This window comes from Artemia sp. Qi Xiang Cuo, chromosome 12, assembly GCF_049724085.1.
Source record: "Artemia sp. Qi Xiang Cuo chromosome 12, ASM4972408v1, whole genome shotgun sequence".
In the NCBI taxonomy this organism is placed as follows: Eukaryota; Metazoa; Arthropoda; class Branchiopoda; order Anostraca; family Artemiidae; genus Artemia; species Artemia sp. Qi Xiang Cuo.
The window spans coordinates 51,530,435-51,544,608 of NC_142805.1; the positions used below are offsets into that span (position 1 = coordinate 51,530,435).

Consider the following 14,174-nt stretch of genomic DNA (forward strand, 5'->3'; position numbering starts at 1 on the left):
CTGTGAAGCTCTACTCTTATTTAAGCGGCCAGCAGCCCTATTCATATTTATGGTACTTGGTCACGTTCTATTCTTATTTAAGCATCCAACACCCCTATTCTTATTTGTGGTCCTTGGCAAAGCCCTTGTCAAATCATATTCTTATTTAAGCAACCAGCAGTCCTACTCTGATTTGTGGTCCTTTGGCAAATCCTAGTAAATTCCGGCTATCATTGAAGCAGCCACCAACCCTATTCTTATTTGTGGTAGTTTCTGTTCGTTTTAAGTTTGGGTTCAATAATTTCTGCTTGTTGTAAGATCTATATATTTATAGGCGATAATTTATTTATTTGCTAAACTTACTGAAAAATGTTTCAGTTTCCCAAATATATTGTTTGAGTTTTAATACGGCATTATTTCTTGAAACCAGTATTTGCAAAACATTCGTAATTACGGATGTAACCACAGACAGTCCTTTTTTGTTCTTAAATAATAAAACAAGTTTTTCAACTAAAAGTAAGAAGCATCATTAAAACTTAAAACAAACAGAAATGATTACGAAAATTAGGGGGGTTGTCTCCTCCTCAATCCCTCACTCTTTACGCTAAAATTCGAATCTTTGGTCCAATTATTTAAGAATGACTCTTGAAACACAAGGCCGTTTCGTTGGAATAATTAAACAAAAAAAAACAAGTTTTTTTAACTGAAAGTAAGGAACGACGTTAAAACTTAAAACGAACAGAAATTATTCCGTATATGAAAGGGGCTGTCCCCTCCTCAACGCCTCGCTCTTTACGCTAAAGTTTGACTTTCTCACAATTTTCATTTTCAGTTTTAAAGTTGCTCCTTACTTTCATTTCTAAAAACTTTTTTTTTTATTCAATCTCTGGTAGTTTTTCAAATAATGCCGCAAATCCCTATCCATAATGCTCCATGGAAAATTCCCTTCACCCAAGAAGATTCCACCACGGAAAGATCCTCACATGTAATCCCCCCATCGAAAATATCCCCCCCCTCAAAAAAAAAATGTCTGAATCCTTCCCAATAACCACTACTATATGTAAAGAATGGGCAAACTTCATAGCTTGCAGCCCTTCCTTCCGAGAGGGGGCTGTCGATAATAAAGTCATCTTAAAAGACATAGTTATTAGATCTTTCGACTATACTGAAGAAAATGGCTATCTCAAAATTTTGTTCAGGCGACTTTGGGGCAAAAAGGAAGTGGAAGGGGGGCTAGCTGTCCTCCAATATTTTTAGTCAATCAAAAAAGGCACTAGAGCTTTTGATTTCGATCAAATGAGCCCTCTCCCGATCTTCTAGGATCACTGGTTCGATACGATCACCTATGTGGAAAATAAACAAAAAAAAAACAAATAAACACGCCTCTGGGATCTTTCTTCTGGCAAAAAAAAAAAAAAAAAAAAAAAAAAAAAAAAAAAAAATCAGAATTCCACATTTTTGTATATAGGAGCTTGAAACCACTACAGTAGATTTTCATAAAAATTCTTTGAGTTTTGGGGGCTGTTCCCCCTTTTTCGAAAATCAAGCAAATTTTTCAGGCTTGTAGCCTTTTATGGGTAGCACTAAGTTTAATGAATCTTATACATTTGGAATCAGCATATTAAACCGATTCTTTTGATATATCTACTGTTATCAAAATTCCGTTTTTAGAGTTTCGGTTACTATTGAGTCGTGTCACTTCTTATTTACAGTTCGTTACCACGAACTGTTTGATTAAGGTATTTTGTTATTCTGTTATGATTCATGGTGAGCAGTAGTCTACCGTTAGACAATATGTTTCTTAATTGGGGGATTTCTATCTGATGTCCATGGTTTTTTAGTGTATTTTAGTAGTAGTACATCTCTTGTTGTTGCCAGTTGTTCTATAACAGATTCAACTAATAAAAAGGGAATCGGGGTGCTCTGTTTTGCTCGAAAACAAATCTGATAACTGTATTTCGTAATACTTCAAGCTTATTTGGCTGCCCTTCTTTGAACTTCGGTGTTAAAATGGTTCTATATTTAATCCTTGGCCAAGAATACTTAACATCAGATTTCCTCACTACTGCTGGATTAGCCCCACACCTTCCCCCTGCCATCATTTTCATCAGATTCATGTTTTTAATGCAAGAGAATTTCAGATTTTCGATGTGCTCAGCAGACCTTACCCTACTGTTCAACATTATTCACAAAGCTTTGTAATTTTGAGCAGCTGAAATTAACAACAGGTGATCTTGCATTTCATATCTGTGTTATTACCATATCGTATGGTACTGTATCGCATTAACGACATTTCTTGACAACCAAGGTCCTTGAGTCGGCCCTGGAGCGTATTGCTACAGCTGAGTTCAAACTCTGGGTTCCGTGTTATCAAGCTCAGATCAAACCATACGCCACCTCATGACAAGTCATTACTATGTGTTGTATTGTATCAGATTAAGGACGCTTCTTGACTACTAAGGTCCTTGTGTCGGTCCAGCAGTGTATTGCTACAGCTGAGTTCAAAATCTAGGTTCTGTGTGATCAAGCTCAGATCAAACCCACTGCGACACCACAGGACAAGTTATTACTATGTATTGTATTGTATCAGATTAACGACGCTTCTTGACTTCTGAGGACCTTGGGTCGGCCATGCAGTGTATTCTTACAGCTGAGTTCAAACTCTGGGTTCTGTGTGATCAAGCTCAGATCAAACCCACTGTGGCACCACAGGACAAGTTATTACTATGTATTGTAACTGCTTCAGATTAAGGACGCTTCTTGGCTTCTAAAGGTCCTTGCGTCAGCCCTGAAGTGTATTGTTACAGCTGAGATCGAACTCTGGGTTCTGTATGATCAAGGTCAGATCAAACCCACTGCGGCACTACAGGACAAGTTATTACTATGTATTTTGTTGTGTCGGATTAACGACGCTTCTTGACTTCTAAGGTCTTTGCGTCTGCTCTGCAATGTATTGCTACAGCCGGGTTCGATCTCTGGGTCCCATATTACCAAGCTGAAGTCAAACCTCCACCACAAGAGGATATAAAAAAACACATCCGTGGTTAAAACAAAAGAAGAAGTCTGAAAAAAAATCCCAAGAAACGCCAAATACTAGATGGCATTGTTGAGTCTTTTGACATTAGCATCAGTTTCCATTCTTATAAGTAACCTATGCTCTTTAGCTTAGTGCTTGATTGACACTTAACTTTATAGAGTTACATGGATAAATGCTTAAAAACCCTGAAACACAACGCTTAATGCAAAAATGACAGAATTTTTGTGTCTTCAAAGATAAAGCAATTATTTTAGAAGCGATGCTAAGTCAATTCTAAACTCCATTTGAGAAAATTTTCCATGTTTATCCAAATAAGAAAACACAAAAAATTCTGGACATTCTGTTCCCCAGATGATTTGTAAACAAGTAAAGTTGTCTTGAATTTTCCTCATTGTTGCTTTTAATGTCTTGATTACATTGATGTGTGAACGATTTAGGTTTAGCTTCTTAATTCAGCAAAATATGTAAATCGAAGAATAAATGTTTACAAAAAAGACAAGACGATAGATACTTACATCTCTCAGCTACCCAGTGGTGCAAAAAATATGTATTAATATTTGATACTAACTATAAAACTCAAATCAAGTAACATTCTCTCTTGCCTCAAATGGAATAAAATAAAAAAAAAATGTGGCAAGATCTTGGGTTTCCTTACTTAAAATGAAAGTCTCATTTATGCTAAATAACTTATTCATCAGTGCAAAGCTTTAGACACTTTACTCCTTTCTAACGAGAAATTACGTTTAAAAATATAAATATCTCTAGAGCACAGTCTAGATCAGCCCTATTAAGTAACGAGGCCTTAGCTTTTATCGTGAATGTACAAGGGAGGATTTCCCTCCTATGCTCGCGCATGATTTAACCGTTAAATAAAATAATTTTCCTGACGTTTTTTGACGGTCAAGCAATAATAATATACTGTGCTGCTACTGCCCCACCCATTGGTTTTTTAATAGACATAGAACTTACTGATTCCAAATTGAATTTTCTAACTAGTTCGGTTATTTCTGTTTGCAATCTGAGAAGTTACACAATTGCTGAGCAAACATAGGATAACCTAAAAAAAAAAAAAAGGAACGAAAATGGAAAAAAGAAAAGAAAAAGTTTCAAAACAAAGGAGTAAAACAAAAAACATACAACTAAGACAAACTAGCCAGCAAACAAAAACAGTTCCAATACTCTATGCCCTCAAAAGCGAATACACAAAGAAAAAGAATATTCGGAACAATAACAGCCAACGCAAAACTTTTTTATTACTGTATCATTTAGTACCAAAAAAAGAAAGAAAATAAACGACAAAATCCCAGAGGGAATTAATTTCTTGTGTTAAATGCGGATTGCAAAGATCGAATCGTTTTGATTAATTTTAGCATGTACTAGTTGTGTACTTGGTTATTACTCAAAGCATGTCCCCCTCTTCCTTCTCACTGGAGGAAGGAAGGTAAATTGGGTCTATAATTTTACACAGAAGAGTGCATATTAAGATATTAAGTATATAGTACATATGAGCTATGGACTTGCTAAAACATTAATGTTCAAAAAACGGAAGAACTTTTTTTTTTTTTTTTTTTTTTTTTTTTTTTTTTTTTTTAATCTGGAGGCCACCTTACCGGAAGCGGCTTTTTACCTTCTGCCTTTAAAAGCGGCGACTATCATGTATATTTGGCTAGGCAAGACTCATAGTGCAAAATATCTCCTGGCAAGATGCCGCATGTCTAACCAATCCGATAATTACCAGCTCTATGGCCTTAGAGGCCACACAACAGAAAATAATTAGTAATTGTCTCCTTACCATTAATCATTAATATATAAACCAAACTTTAAAAAATAAGGGCAGAATACAAATACAACATTATCAATCAAATTTCGTATAGCTAAATCTCACAGAAAAGCAGTGGGGAGCAGCCTATATAGAGGTAAAGATGGAGCAAATTCTTGACGGGTCCAAGAACTTTCCTTGAATTTTTTTTTTCTTACGAAAAACACATGAAATGAAAGATAATGTGGTATATCTTCATAAAATTCCAGCAATTTGCAGTCCTTACGTATCGTTTCAGACTAATCTCATCTGGGGTGTCAAGCCTTTTCATTACCCACTATTAAGTAAATTACCCACTATTAAGGGGGCTATTAAGTAAAATTATTTTAGGTATGTGGCCTTTTTTAAACTCCCCCCGTCACCTCTCATTGAACTTTTTTACATTCCAAGACTAACAGCTGCATTTAAGTGTCACTTACACTAACAGACAAACAAATTTAAAAACAGGACCACCTCATTTTTTTTTTTTTTTTTTTTTTTTTTTTTTTTTTTTAATCGAGCAGTTAAAATTAAACAAATGCAAATTTGGGGAATTCTATAGCCAATTGCTAATATTAAGCATCTGCCTAGTCATTTTGCAGGGAGCTCTAACATCTTAAAGCAACCCTTCCACGGTGGCACCAAAATAAAAAATGGCTTATTTTTTTTAGTTCTTACTAACGTTTATTTCTTGACTGTTGCAATATAGATGCATCTTGGTGTTATTAAATTAAAAAAAAACAAGTATTTTTAACTGAAAGTAAGGAGCAACATTAAAACTTGAAACGAGCCGAAATTATTCCGTATATGAAAGGGGCTGTGCCCTCCTAAACGCCTCGCTCTTTACGCTAAAGTTCTTTATTGTTTTAAAAAATAGAGTTGTGAGAAAGAGTCTGACTTTAGCGTAAAGAGTGAGGCGTCGAGGAGGGGACAGCCCCTTTCATACACGGAATAATTTCTATTCGTTTTAAGTTTTAATGTTGCTCCTTACTTTCAATTAAAAAAAAAAAAAATTTTTTTTATTTGATTTTATTTGCGAACGTTTTTGAATTAATGCAGGTTTTGATTTTGGCTCACCGTACAAGAATAAAACAAAATTTGCATATTAATTTTACTTTCATTTGTTTAAATGGCTTTCTCGAAAGTTGTTTAATTTTATTTACGAACATTTTTATTAGTAACAAATATACGTAACTTACAAATTAACTTATGTAACGAACTTCTATATTCAGATATTTCTATTACGTATATTAGGGGTCCCCCCCCCAGTCAATACCTCGCTCTTTACGCTAAATTTCGAATTTTGTTCCAATTCTTTTAAAATGACCCCTTAATCACAAAGGCCGTTAATTAGAAAAAATAGCTCTTACGTAAGTACTAAAAAAACCTTTGACTTAAAGAGCGAGGTATTGACTAGGGGGTGAACCCAATCATATATGTAATAATTTCTGTTTGTTTTAAGTTTTTGATGTTGCTCCTTACTTTCAGTTGAAAAACTTGCTTTTTTATTTACTTTCTGATCGTTTTTTTTCAAATAGAGCTGGGAAATCCGGCGCCACCTTCAAACCAATGTCCCTTCCCCATGAAAACCTCCTCCATGGAAAGATCCACCCACCTAACACCCCCCCCCCCACTATCAGGAAAAAAAACTGAAAACGTCTGTAAAACTTCCCAATAACCAATACTGTATCTAAACACTGGGTAAAGTTCATAACTTTCAGTCCTCCCCCCCGGGGACTTTGGGGGATTAAGTGATCCTAAGACATATTTATCATATTTTCGAGCATGCTGAACAAAATGGCTATTCCAAAATTTTGATCGGGTGACAATTAGAAAAAAATGAGCGAGGGAGGGGGCCTAGTTGCCCTCCATTTTTTGGGTCACTTGCAAAGGGCACTAAAACTTTTAATTTATGTTCGAATGAGCCCTCCCACGATATTCTAGGACCACTGGGTCGATACGATTACCCCTGGGGAAAAAAATATATAAAAATAATAAATAAACACGCATCCGTGACCTTTCTTCTGGCAAAAAAAATACAAAATTCCACATTTTTGCAGATAGGAGCATGAAACCTACACAGTAGGGTTCTCTGATACGCTGAATCTGGTGGTGTGATTTTCATTAAGGTTCTATGGCTATTGGGGGTTTTTCCTCCTTTTTTGAAAATCAGCCAAATTGTCTCAGGCGCGTAACTTTTGATGGGTAGGACTAAACTTGATGGAAATTATATATTTGAAATCAGTATTAAAATCTGATTCTTTTGATGTATCTATTGGTAGTTTAGAATTCTGGTTACTATTCAGCCGGGTCGCTCTTTACTTACAGTTCGTAACCACGAACTGTTTGATGATAATTACCAGTGGATTTTTACTTAATTATTGGTGTTTCAAACAAATTTAGTTGAAAAACCTTTATGTAAAACCATGAGGGCTAGGAAAATCTGCTTCTATCTTTCAATTCAGAATGCAAAACTGAATTATGAGACTTTTCAAAAAAAATTAAACTTAAAAAAAAGTACTGCTACAAAAATTGCAAGCAACGTAAAATTTAGAACTCAATTCCGAACAGTAATGACATATTGTAGTTCTTGAACCAGAGCAAAGCTCAATTTTGTTTTTAGTGGAACTGAATTGCCTCTTCGAGGAAGAATCATCCTTCAATGGATATCATAAGGCTCCAACATAATATGAAAAAAGATCACAGCACAAAATACCCTGAGGCAAGGAGTAACGCAAAGCTGTGTCACATGCATTCCTAGGCAGTGTCACCACCAGTGGTGTATTTGTATTACTTTAGCTTTTTCCGTAACGGTGACTTAGCAGTACGTCTAAAAATTTTTTAGTACATCTAAAAATTCCTTTTACTGTTTTCACTTTTATAACTTTACGAAATCTATAACTAATTAGGATTTTAAGGAATAAATATATATATATATATATATATATATATATATATTTATATTGAACTGACAATGCACCTTCATTTGAATTTTTTCAGTAAAGTTGAATTTTTAAAGAATTTATAGTTTGGCCTGCTAATTCAGGTGCTATTGAGCCGGGTCGCTCCTTACTTACAGTTCGTTACCACAAACTGTTTGATATCCACTTCAAAAGCCTTATAATATGATATTTGCAATATTTTGAATAAAAGGACTGTCTCAAAATATCTATTGGATAAATCTCGGGAAAAGACGACGTGTTTGTGTGTGTGGGGGGCGGGGGGGGGGGGATTAGCTGCGCTCTGACCACTTTGAATTTTAAAAAAGGCAGTAGAACTTCTTATTACCAGCTCAATAAGTCCCCTCCGAAGCATATACGACCACCCTTTCTATAAGGACCTTATATGCTCCAGGGCATAACTTACAGCCCTTTCCCTGAGAACTGTAAGGGGGGGGGGAGGTTGCCTTCCTCAGAGACATAAATTCCGAAATCTTCAACTACGGTAAATAAAATTGTTATCTCCTAATGTTGATTGGAGGTGTTAAGGGAAATGATTAGCGTGGAGGGGGGTTGGTTGCTCTCAGACCACTTTGACTCTTATAAAGAGCATTATAACTTCAAATTTCAAATCTAATAAGCACCATCTGAAGTTTATACGACCACCCGTTCCGCAAAAACCTTATATGCCCTCATGGCATAACTTACAACCCTATACCTAGGATACTGGGGGGGGGGGGGTCACTCCTGGAGATATTATTATATGTTCTTTGAACTATTTTGAACAAAATCGCTATCTCATTTTCAATCAGATGCGTTTGGTGAAAAGAGGGGTTTCCGGGGAGGGGGTCTAAATGCCCTCCATCAATTTTGACGCTTCAAAAGGAACTAGAAATTCCAATTTTCAACCAAATGGATCCTCTTCTAAAGTTAAACAACCATCCTTTCCATAAAAACCTTAAATGCTCCACGGCATAACTTACAATCTCGTTACAGCCCCAAAAGCCTTGTTATACGATCTTTGGAATATTTTAAATAAAATGACTGTCCTCCAATCACTTTCGAATATTAGTAAGGGCACTAGCCCTCTCAATTTCCAATGGAATGAGCCCTTTTTGAAGTTTCTAGGACAACACTTCCTATAAAAAACCTTATATACCTCCAGGGCAAAACTTATAACCTTTGCCCTGAGGGCTGTGGGGGTTTGTCATTCTCAAAGACATAATTTCCAGACCTTTCAACTGCGTTGAACAAAATGGCTATCTCAAAATTTTTGACTATTAAAAAGAGCACTAGCCCCTTCAATTTTCAATCGAAAGAACCCTTTTTGAAGTGTCTATGACAACTCATTCGATACGAAGTTCCTTGGTCTAAAACCAAAAAATAAAAATAAATAATACATTGTGCGAACATCGTTCTTTACATAGGCAGTGCTATTGTGCTGCCTATGATGATGTATGACAGAATGCCGAAAATTGTACTTTTTGGTAATACATCAAGAGCCAAACAAACAGTTCGACTTCCTCAAAGAGAGTTAGAAGTCATGACTAAGAAACAGAATAGAAACTTTAAAAGTTCGTAAAGTGTAAAGTTCTGAACAGACTGAGGTTAATTAGGAGCGTGTGCGAGTGTGCTTGCCCCCTGGCATATCAGTACTATAATGCGTTTTCAGCAGTAGTAGTTGTATCTATCTGAATCAACCATTTACTTAATCGAATAGTTTATTTTGCCAGTTCAAATAGCAAGAGTTTAACACCATAAACTCTATTTGAAAAAATTCACTTCTAGTATATAGTTATTTGTCATTGATGTTATCCGACACAGTTCTGACATGACATTTGCAATAATGTATCCCTAATCCGTTCTGGGCATTTTTTAAAGATTAACTAGAACCTTAGCTCTTAACCCCTAAAACCTTTAATTGATATTTGACAGTCCTTTTTGTCTGTTGACAAGAATGTAACCCTCCCCTCATAAAAGCTGAATCGAGCATGTATGCACAAAATCATAACTTTTAGTCAGTTTTGGCTGATATTTGCCGGCCTACCGAGCAATGACCATATAGCTCCCCTCTCGACCATATAAGTTGGTTCAGGTGATGAAACGCCCAGTAAGAACGGTAAAACTATGAACCTCGTTCTTACTTCCCACCAGTTTCCTTAGGACCCAACATCTCCTTTAGGTAGAAATGCTGATGTCAATAATTTATAAGCCTCCCTTACCCTGCAGCCCACAGAGGAATGACCGAGATACAACAGTCTCTTGATAGACCTGAAGACTATGTTTCAGGGACCGACTCTACACCATTGAGGATGTCAGAGGATTGAGGATGCACATTACAAGTTTCTTCTTCATCTACCACCATGGAAAAGCAATAATAGATTTACAGAAACCTGTTATCGAAACAAAAAATTAGGAGAGAAATAATAAGTTTATTGGGAATTTTGTCACTAGAACCTAACCTTGTAGACAATAAACTACACAATATCACATTGTGACCAGCCTTTACATTGGTCAACTAAAACTATGTCATCTATCAGAAGCTGCTTTACATACTACGACCAGGAACGATAAACTCTAGCGAAGAAAACCACTAATACTTTTACTTACCATATTTATACTATGCTCAACAACTTCAAAGCCTTACAACCCCTTTTCAGACTTTGAGCAGAAAGGATAAGCTTTAGTGAGGAAAAATATCACTATTACTTTGTTTTATCATACTTTCCCAAATATTTATTTTAGAAGAAAGGCAGTAATACCTGGGGTCAACGGATTTACAATATCGAACACCAAACTCTTGCAATGAAGCATCCGTCAGGATACTTTCGGACGTTTCTTTCCCAGTAGCTTGGCAAAACCTGAGGCATCGGTCTTGACAGAGTGTATCGAGATTGTCAACTAAAATTCAGAAAATATTTAGACGAAGATCCTAACTAAATGATATAGAAAAAATTTAGATATAGAGGAAGAAGTAGATGCAAAGAAAAGGCATTGAGAAAGAGGGACCGATGGAGAGAAAGCAAGAAAGAGAGAAAGAGAGAGATGGAAAGAGAGAACAGAAAAAAAACAGAGAGAGTGAGTCAGGAGAAAGGTCAGAAAGACGGCAATAAGACATGCAGAGAGAAAACAAGACAGGGAGAATAAGACAGATGGCGAGAGAGAGATAATGAGAGAGATTGGAAGAAAGAGGAGGATAAAAGAGAGAGAACCGAAAACCCAGAGATACTAAGTGAGGAAAGAGATAGGGATCAGAGAGGCAGCAATAAGACATGCGTCATCTACGCAAATGACACAGAGAAACTCACGTATGCACTGAACAGAAACAAAAGAAAACAATTAATAGCAAACTCGAAAAGAAAATGAAAACTGCAAAAAAATCCTTTGCAGTTGGAAGCTATTTCAGCAAACTAAATATGAAACGGTCACAAAAGGAAAAAAAAAAAAATCAATCAATAATCTATTATGTTGAGGTTTAGCATCTTATTAAGAACTAGCTTTTTAAATTAAGGTGCTGAAATAATACTAATTTATCAACATCTTAAATGTTAGCAGTGAAATATAACACACGATAAAGTGAGAAATGTAATTGTCTTTATTTGAAAAATGACAATATAAGTTGAGCGTTGAAAATAAATAAAATTTCTTTAGATCTACATAATTCGATCATTAAGCTTTTACAAGATTTAAAGCATCTTTCTATTCTCTAACTTACATTTTTTGTTTTCTTTATCAACACGACTATGTTCCAGCGACCCTCATAACCATCGATTTCTTGCTTCTAATCATTGTCATTCTGCTAATCATCATCGTAATTCTGGGAACACTTGAAATTCCATTCACTCCATCGGTCAAATTTGATTTTACCCTCTTCATCTCTAACACGTTGCCGGGTTACTCTGCCTAAGTCAGCTTAAAAAAAACTTCAGTTGCTTGGTACCTTTCAGAGTTCAAATATTCATATTTATGGACCTTTTTTTACTACCCCAATGTGGTGGAGGTCTCTTAACTAAGTCAGAAATGGGTAATGGTATTGATTATTACGCTTACCCCATAACTCTGGCTTCGTTTTCGGTGATGTAGGGAGTGGTGGGCGGCAGTTTATAATTTCTTTAACGAGCGTGTGTGTTTCTTTTACTGCCCTTGCCTGGTGGATGGCTTTGGATCAAGTTCGAAATATATGCTGGTATTATTTATTGGACAATGCCCCTCACTCTTGTTTGGTTTGCAGTCGTGGGCGGCAGTTAGTCATTTTTTTCTTCTCCTTCCTGCATTACCGGGCAAAGCTTTGAGGGAAGGAATGCGATGGCATATATCTTTTACTGTCTAAATTAATAGCTGAATAAATCTATCCACACATCTATCAATAAATACACCACAAAAGAGAATACTGTCAAGATCAAGGAAGTTTAGACAAAACCAGACTGGCAATAGAGTCTCTTGGCCTGTAAAATTACCATGAAAGACAGATTCATGCTCGGAATAATCCGAATAGGCTGGAGGCAGGTGCATTTTGTACTGTATATATGGTTACTAATATACTATTGGAAGATTTTTAAGAGCCATCACCAAATTTTTGTTCTTCTTCATCATAAGGATGCCTCTAAAGAGGAAGGAAAACTAAGAAAAGAGTAACCTCATAAAATTAACAATAAAAATCGAAGAAAATTTTTAGCTGTGTTTATTTCTCTTTTGTCGCTTTTACTTTAAACTCGGCCAAAGATAAAAGAACCTCTTTTACCAAAATGAATATGAATATTTGTGTATACCTTTTTGACTTAATTGTGCTCCGCATACAAAACTATCCGTAACTATTTTAAAATCAATCAGAATAGTCTTGAAAGCAAAAAACAATATGCATTCTTTCATAAATTTTAGATTGGATGAAAAAAAAAACGACTTTAAACTGAAGTCAAAATTTTAATAAATCAGACTTAAGTTTATTTGCTGTTTCTAGTTCTACTTAGCAATACTGCAATATAATGGTAGTAGTATTTTTTGGTCCATAATAAATCCTTGTTAAAGCACTGAATCATCTTCTCCCAGCGGTCTCCCATACTCTTTGGGCTGGTCTACATGAATAACAACAGTGCAAACCTCCCAGCCAAAAGCTAAACTTTTAGTTTGTGCTTTTTTCTTTCCTTTTTTTAACCCTCTTTTTTATTAACCCTCTTTTTTTCTCATTGTTTTTATTTTTTCACCAGTTTTCTAATATGTTTAGTCTAATTTATAATATTTTAGACTTTTCGGTGGGGAAGGATTGCTCCCCATCTAAGCAATGGTTTGTACAGGCTGGGAGACTTTTTTCTCCAGTTAGACTGAACTTACCACTTAGAAACGGTAGAGTTATGATCCTAGATAAAGAAATCACTGTGTAAGGCCTATGAATTTAGACATTCAGTGTTCAAGATGATATAAAATAAAAGTGGTGTACAGATTTTTCAACCAAAACCCTGTTCAACGAGATAAGTTATGACTCTATAGGCCTACACAGTTAAGGATTATTAAATGATCATAGCTAAATTTCATTATAATAATAACAGGGAAGAGCCAAAGCCAAAACAAATAGGTCGTCCTACCATGGAGTGGAAAGGGGTCATAACAAAGGATTCAAAGGAAGCTGAAACTTCACAAGTGGGAAAGAATGAGGCTTTGGACAGACTGAGGCAGAGGAGGAGTGGCCATAGCTGTTTTGAACTCAGATGACTTAGAGCACCAGTGAGCTGTTAGTGGTATGAGTAGTATATGACACTACATAAAGTATTTCAAAACATTTTAATTATGATCATGAAATATTTTAATAAATTTTAGATTTGAATATAGAAATATCCACATAAAATACCTGATGTGTCAGCTTCGGTTTTCCCAGGATTCACAAGGATGTCAATAAGTTCGAACGACCCCATTATTCTGCAAATATAAAACATCAATTCGCAAAGCAAAACAATTGATTTTATCAATCAAATTAGTTCCAAGTACAGCGCTTATGAAACTCCATTCGAAGGGTAAGAGGGTTTGAGGTTTGTTAAAACAATACGCATAAATGTTAGTTGTCCTGAGGGAGAAACACTTTGGTTTAGTTATGTTTTTTTTTAAATGCAACCACTTTCAGTTTACTGCAAGAAAGTTGTAGCCTTTGTTGTAGGCTGGCAGCCTTTGATGGATACCCCTTAACCCAATACTTTTTACTTACTTAAAGCTCTTGCTCGGCAGCGTCGCCAGCGTAGAGGGAACCAGTCGTCAGCGCCGTCAGTCTTCTCCAGAGTGGTCGGTTCAGGGCGAGTTAACCCAATAAACATTATATATTTGAAATCAGCATAATAATATAAATCTGCTGATATCAAAATTCATTTGATATATCTATTGATATAAAAATTTAGTTTTTTAGAGTTTTGGTTACCATTGAGCCACATTACTCCTT

General features: G+C 35.7%; 1 protein-coding gene across 2 annotated transcripts in view; it reads right to left on the reverse strand.

Moving 5' to 3' along the window:
* LOC148946255 (transport and Golgi organization protein 6 homolog) overlaps positions 1–4,075 on the reverse strand; it is a 75,163-nt gene extending 71,088 nt beyond the window's left edge. Inside the window, exon 1 of one of the 2 annotated variants that reach the window (XM_089097884.1) lies at positions 3,986–4,075. The gene's annotated coding sequence lies outside the window, so the exon portion shown is untranslated. The remainder of the gene's footprint in view (positions 1–3,985) is intronic. The other variant, XM_089097885.1, reaches the window with a different exon arrangement.
* Between the last annotated feature and the right edge of the window lie 10,099 nt (positions 4,076–14,174).